Source organism: Diprion similis, chromosome 4 (genome assembly GCF_021155765.1).
Source record: "Diprion similis isolate iyDipSimi1 chromosome 4, iyDipSimi1.1, whole genome shotgun sequence".
NCBI classification, from domain to species: domain Eukaryota; kingdom Metazoa; phylum Arthropoda; class Insecta; order Hymenoptera; family Diprionidae; genus Diprion; species Diprion similis.
Genome location: NC_060108.1, coordinates 24,511,937 through 24,519,756, shown reverse-complemented (window position 1 = coordinate 24,519,756; position 7,820 = coordinate 24,511,937).

Sequence of the window (7,820 nt, the reverse complement as noted above, 5' to 3'; positions counted from 1 at the left end):
TGTACCGATTGTCTCCTCTGTAACTACGACTGAAGATTATTATATCGATCACGATGCAGGTTAAAAACTCAGCAACGATACTGTCTTCACGATTGTCCTTGTCGCACAACAACTGCCACTAGATTTTTATTTTGATCCTCCTTCTCAATCTTCTCAATATTATACAGCTCGAATGACGAACGTCGTGGTGTAAAACAGTTTTGTCACATCACGAAAAATCGCGGGGGTCAGGAAACGAGTTCTGGTTCACTGTCAGTCGGGGTACATCGATGTCAGGGCAATCACTCGGGTATCACAAACGTCAGAATTCCAGCCTGAATAATAACTGATCGAGACACACGGCGGGCAATGGATTCGAGGAGAACGTGGCGGTGTGACTGGACCGCAAGAGCAGTCAACGGCACAGGACAATCTGCTCGGAAACCGAAACGTTGCATCCCCTCTATCCCTGGATCTACTCGGAGCACGATGTGGACGCTCACACCCAGCGGAAGGTGATTGGCTCAGGAACTTGTGCACTCCCACGACGTCGGAGCGTGCAGCCAATGCGAGAGCTTTTACCAGACGAGGCCGCGCCCTCCGGATGCTTTTTTGCCCTCGAATTGAATAGCCGCCCCTTTGAGAAGCCGAGGATGGTGGAGCCCGAATCAATTGACGGCTCCAGCCCTCCCGCGGGTCGCTTCCCGCCGCAAGATGGCTCCTTCCCACCACCTATTCACCAAAACCACCCCCTCGAATCCGCCGTCACCGATAACTCCCTAGGCTTATTCAATTCGTAATTGGAGCAATCGCTCCTCGCGTATTATTCCTCCTTAACAAACGGACCCCGCGCGTTTCACGTTCGAGGGACCAATTATTTCTCACACCGTGCTTTTTCACCACCGCTTCGGATATATGTGTAATCGATTTTCACCCATGATCCAGCTGCTAGAGTCGACAATTGGACTGTTTAGACAACTCGGGTATGGTTGGAAAAAAACTCGGACTCGTCTTCACACACCATCGCGTCTCCCGGGCCCGTCTAAATAAGTAATTCAATTCTTCAGACAGTCGTGCAGGTGCGCACGGCCATGCTTCAATGCCTTGGTTCACCGGCTTTCGTTTCGAATTTATTGTACCAACTCGCTTCGGCGAATAATTTTTCAATCCACTTTGGAATAGACTCGAGGTTCATTTAACCCTGTTGTACGTATACCGAAGGAACATGATTTGTCGGACATAAGTTTCTAATTTTTTATTCCTTGTCAGAGACGCTTCGGATTACAACCCCTTCAAAAACAATAGTCTGAAGTAAAAACGCGGAGAGACATAAACCGCCCTTATACCTTATTATATATTCACGCTTAACACGTTTATAGTAAGTAGATATAAAAAACTTCGGCTCTGACCCTTGACGGCTCGCGATACAAATTCGATTAATTAAAAATCTCAGTAATCATTCCCCCGGGTCTCATGCAGACGCGGTGCAAGGGAATGAAAAAGTATCGGAATTTTTTGTATCCTCTTTTTTCAGCGATCGACGGGCGATTCGAGCTCGCGCATGTCGCCTATATATCGCCGTCCCTCGACCACGAGGCGAATCCACCCCTCTGCAGCTGACGAGCCCCGGAAATCGTGTGCAGATAGCGCGATGGAGAGAGGGAGAAAGGCCACCCCCATGCCACCGCCCCTTGACGCGGGGGCGCGATCCTCTTTTAATAAGAGGAGAGGCAGGAAGGGAGGGAGGGAGGGAGGGTGGGAGGCGCTGCAGGGTGCTGCGGGGAGTTGTTAAGTAATTACCTCTATTCTCTTCTGGGGAGGAAATTACCTTACTCCGAGCGTCACGGGGTGGGGAAAAATTAGGAAATTAAAATTAGCCCCCGTGCTGCGGGGCCTCCACCGGAACTTAATTCTAAAATTTAGGAGGAGCCAGAAAACCCGACTCGACTACCTGCCAGCCATTCAGTCAGCCATTACCGGCGCTCTGATCTTTTTGTCCTCCTACTTTCGAGAGAGGGTGAAGTAAAGCACTCCGGCACCTTGTTAGCCAACTTACTTTCCGTATGATAATCACCTTGAAAAGGCTGAGGTCATTTATGCCAACGACTTGTGCACACCCCAACATCTCGCTGAGCTCTTTCTTCTTCCTCTTCCTCTTCCTCTTTTTCCTTTTCCTCTTCTTCTTCTTCGCTTCCATTGGAGTATACTTATGCGTTGCATAAGCGTTTCATTTCACGAGTTTTATGCCACGCCTGAGCTGCAGAGGAGACCGACTGCTCTGTTTTGCCAGTATACCGATTTATTAATAAGATTGGAAACATCTCATCTCCGGTATAAGGCTGTCATGTATCGCCATTTGAGTTTCATATTAAACCGCCACGGCTCGCCGTCGTATATAGGTAGTCAAGGAAAATTTGATGTATGGCGCGCGCGTGCTTCGCTTCCCTCAGAAGGATCTCCCACCTAAATATGAAATATCGTCCTCGATCAATTTTTCATAAACTTTTTTTCCCGCCTCCTTTATCCTTCGTCTCCTCTTTCTCTCTTATCCTCTTTGTTTTTCAAGTATTACACTTGTAGGTACAGAGAATCGGGTGAATCGATATCCCTCCCTCCCTCCCTCCCTCCCTCTCGTCCATATTTCTCCTATTTATTTATTCTTCTTCTTCTTCTTCTTCATTCTAATCTCTGGATACTATCACCAACCATTCAGTTCTCTTCGTCAGTGTACCATTTCCAACACTGCTGATTATAGCGGCTGCTCGACCACAGAGCAGAGCCGCGAGGCTCAATCTATACGAGCCTGAAACAATGTAATTATTATACCAGGGAGCAAATGCGGCGGCAGGGTCAAGACCACGGCAGCTGAACAACGAACAAGATGAAAGTAGAGGAGAAAAAAAGGAGCTCGTACACTCTGTCACCCTACAATTTATTTTCACCCGTTCCCTCCCTCCCACCCACCTACTTATAATTAATCGATCTGCGATGCCTCAAGCCTGATCCATATCAACGATACCTAATCATTACCCAACTAACGCGAAGCTTGCCTTGTTACGAAAGCTCGGATTCTCGAATCAGTGTTTCATAAAGATGCCCGTGCAGAAATCTGATAAGCGGCATATGCTTGGTAATAGATGCTGGGTCAGTATCGTAATGCAACACCGTGACAAGTTCCGCCAACCTGGGCCAGTCTATAACGGACCCAGCTTGGTTCACGCTTTTGGCTCAACATTCTTCGCCCTAACGGCCCAATATCGCAAGGTGAGGTTTGACCAGCTGGAATTGTGACGTCATCGGGCCTTACAATGCTTTAACCCAAATTATTTCTATCGCTTGTTGCCTCACTTATGTCGTAGTACATTAATGATGACCTATTTAGTCAGGATTGCCAATTCAGTTGTTTTTGAAAACGATTCATCAGACTTCTAACTGGCTAAGCTAATCGGTATGGTCAGCTTTTAGTCAGCGTTGGACCGGTATTGCGTGCCGATTCTCGACTGGCACATTGTTCGCCATTCTACAGCCACGATGAAACCGGTATTGGGTGCTAGTGTTTGACCATTGCATTGGCCGCCGATATTGTATCGATTCTCAATCAAATTGATGCCGGCTCGTTTTTCAAAATTCTTTGGCGATATGAAAGTGTATAAATCAATTTCGTTTCGAGTTTTGGGAGATTGGGTAAAAATAGGCAGAATCAAAATTGAGTACAAGTGTTCTTGAAGACCAAAATGACTCTTTTCAATAGATAAGAAAAGGTAACGTTCTCTCGTGATGATCGTACGAACCTTGAGTTATCGGCCATGCAGATTGCAATCAGCTGCTCCCCTTTCTCTCCGCGTGATGGTTAATTTCGATCGGGAGAATTCTGATTCCTGCGTAGATGGAATAACGATTTTTAATCACGGTTTAACCTCCTCGGCACGTCGGCAGCCTCGCCATCAAATACAATCACGAAGGGTGATCTGCCCATTTTCTTTCCTCAGGAGCACCCCACCTCATTTCGCCTATTAGACTCTCGCTATCGGCGAAGCCGCGGCCGGCTGCGGATTTTTCTCCTCCTCCACCCTTCCTCCCTTCCCTCGTTCTCCGCCAGGGTAAGAATAAATGCGGCTAATCAATGCAGACGCGAAGAATCGTGCAGCGCACACCCACACGAAGGTTGAGAGGTAGGTACATGCACAGGGAAGAGGAGAGGAGGGAAGACACTGTGCTTCCGTTTTGTTACGAATTGAATCCCTCCGAGAGGTGTTCCCGTGGCAACGCGCAAGAGGGTGTCTTACCGCGTCGCCATGGAAACAGCAGCCCTAAATGTCTCTCTCAGCAACGAACCTGCCTGGGCAGCGCGCGGGCTTGCCCTCGCGAAAAGGGATGCTGAGGGCGGGAAGGGAGGGTGCTCGGAGTCGGTAACAGTTACTGCGGAAGGTGAGGAGACCCAGTTAATTACTAAAGCGTTTTAATTGTCGGCAAAGTTCCACCACTAAAACAGAGAACGTGGGGAGGATGTGGTGGCTGTGTAAATTAGGGGCTCAGTTATACCAGCTCAGCTCTCTTGTTCTGCGCTACATTTATTTATACCTATACCTATATATATATATATATATATATGCAGACTGTTTTGCCAGAGAAGCCGACATTCGCGATCCACCCTGTCAAATCAGCGACGATTATTTCCACGCCCTTCGTCTCGTTTCGTCGAAAAAATCTGATCGAAACCGATCTTGAATGAAATCTTTCTTTATCATATTTGCTTGTATAATTATTCCGGACTGCAACACAAAAATGACGATAACAAAACGCAAGAGTGATATCACCTTCTGCGATCAATGTTCCAATTTTTCTTTTATTAGTTTCACGAACTCGCGATCGCTGCCTGCACGCGTCCTCGATCGTTTCCGATGCTGGATCTCGATCGCACCCAACCGAGTATATACATATATTTCTCATCTCCCATCTCGCATCTCACTTAGGTTGATAGGTATACCGGTATATATATATATATATATATATATATATACATATATTATGTTTTCTTTACGGTCGTAAATGCCGGACGTGACGTCGTCAGCCCCGTTGACTCGTAACGAGAATCTCTGACGTAAAAATTGTATCGGGAAAATACTTCATCCGTTACTACGTTGGATACGAATCAACCTCCTTTCCTACTCTTTTTTTTTTTTATTCCTCTTTTTCTGGCTTGTTGTTCTCTCCCCTGAATGCGACGATTAGATTAATCAGAGAAAAAACAACGAATCGATGATATAAAGATAATAATTAAAATGTAATTGATTGTCCTTTATTCGTATAATCGTAATGTTTTTCATCTAGAATTCGCCATTTTGTTTATTATTAAAATGACATGGAATTTGTATAATTGTATTATTATCGGCGTTTCACGTCAATGGGAATTCTACAAAATGGTTCGTAATACGTACATGAAAGTGATAATATATGCGGCTGTATAGCTATATAAGTTACATGTACTTATATGTATATGTTTTCTTACACAGTCTGAGTGATGAAATTAACAGTTCCAATAGCAAATGAAGACGACGAAGTGATGGGTGGGGGTGGGGGAAGGGGGGAATTAAAAAAATACGAAACAGACACGGACAAAAAAGTATCGAATAAAAGTATTTATCCTTGCTTATCTATTTAATAAGAAGTATATTAATCGCAAAAGCGAATGCAATTAATATGATTAAAAATATCGTTTGTAAACATAGCGTATTCGACATATATGTGGTAATTAAAATTGAATATAAATTAAGCTGACGTCAGAATATCGCGAGATCCCCTCCCCTTGTTATCTCCACTGCTAACGCCAATCACGAAGCGACGCTGCTGAAAGATGTAGAAAAATGGAATAAAACTTTCTTCTCTCGGGAAATAAAGACAGCAGTATCAGCACTGTAGCTCTCCGTTCTTGTTAATATATAATCACGCATATGTTATAAATACTGTACCTACAGAAAAATTGACGCGGTCGCAGAGAAAATCGCGTCACGTCTTGACAGGCATCGAATATCGTTATAGGCTGTGCAAAATTCTGAAAATGGCGTTCGTCACCCGCTATAAGTCGGCTTAATAAATACAATTATTTCGATAATTCTTTTATATTCATAAATTGATGAGTGGCCTCACCGTCCAATTTATTGTCAGACGGTATATAAAATCGTAGAACAATTTGCAAATAATATTTTCACAGCTGGCCAACCGTGAATAAATATTCTACATAATATGATTGTATTATATAGGCGATAATGTCGCGAACTAACTGCTAATTATACTAGTCGCTAATTAGATTCGCGTTTGTGTAATTTATATGCGTGTACACGATTTAGCGACTCGTGATTGAACTTTCAGCTCCTTTATATACGTCGCTTTAATTAACCACACGTCCTTCTTAATTAGTTCTAGTCAGCTCATCCCATCCTCCTCGAGCTCGCACGAGCTTCTGTGCCAACCTACTACTGCACCTTTGTTGGAACTCGGAAGTTGACGAAGTACGTGTTTCCAAAGCCGTTAAATAGCAGCAAGAAATGCTGAAAATTGTTCAGATATCTCAGACTGAACTACTCTATGCGATAAATCAGCCAACTAGGAAAATACTATATCGGTATAACTGGGCATGATTACCAATGTAAACCATGATTTAGAGCTACCGGAACGACGCTGTAAAAAGAAGGAAGGAAAAAACGACGTTCTTTTAATCGGTAAACCTACATTACCGCCTTCTACTTGCCGGAACATTTTGTTTTTCTCTCCTTACTCCGCATGCATTACACAGCAAATGTAAGTTTTTTACTCGTGAATCGTATCATTTGAATAAAATTCCAAGTTCTAAGTAAAATTCAGTAGTTCCGAGTGAAATAAGAAAACTTTACACGAGGAGAGGAAGAAGCATCAGAGGCGAAAAAGAGGGGTGAAAAAAAAAAGGCGAACGCTACTATCATTCCGGATGACTAAGCCTCCAGAGTTCTAACGCTCTTTCCGAAGATAATAACGGCTGCAATTTGTACTTGAAATTCATATCTTCGTACCAGTTTGCAACTGTTCTCCTCAATCAACATAATTCCTACAACTGCCTGGTATATATTGTATACAACTGATCATTGTTTCCGCAGGCCTAAGTATATAATTTATCGCATCGCCGTCCGGTTTCCTTGTATTTTTAACCATAGAAATGATTCTGCAACGCTGTGCAGTAACGAGATATAAACTTACACCGCAAAGTATAGACACTATATATGCATCTCTTCTTCTTGCGGTGTGCAATTGTAGCCTGAGGCATCTTGGCCGAGCAGGTTGATGTATTATATGTATATTAGCAGCGAGAAACAGTGCGTACTGTGCACATGCGAATATATTCTTATTGCTAAGATCAAAGTTCGCGTGAGAGTGAGGCGTGTGTGGCATGTGGCAGCGAAAGACGGATTGATTAGTTTCCCGGCTAGAACTCGAGGCTCGAGTCTCGCCGAATCGCTCAATCAACGTCCAAGACACTACGCGTAGGTGTATCTATATATATATATATATCGGCAATGAAGCAGATGTAAAATTCTCTACATATTGCGGATCTTCGACTCGCGCGATAACAAACACAACTCAGTCAGCATTCAATTACGCTTCGAAGGTGAACGAATAAAAGAATGCTGTAAAAAACCGATCCAGCCTCGAGGATCGAATGCGATCCGTTGTCGCGCGAAGAGCGGATGGATCGAGATACTCGCGGGTGAACGGTTCAATTTATACGATCGGCTACGCGGCTATATCGCGGTGTTGTAATTAGAAAATCACATGGCTGTAACAGCGGCAGAGCGGCAATGCGAATCGCG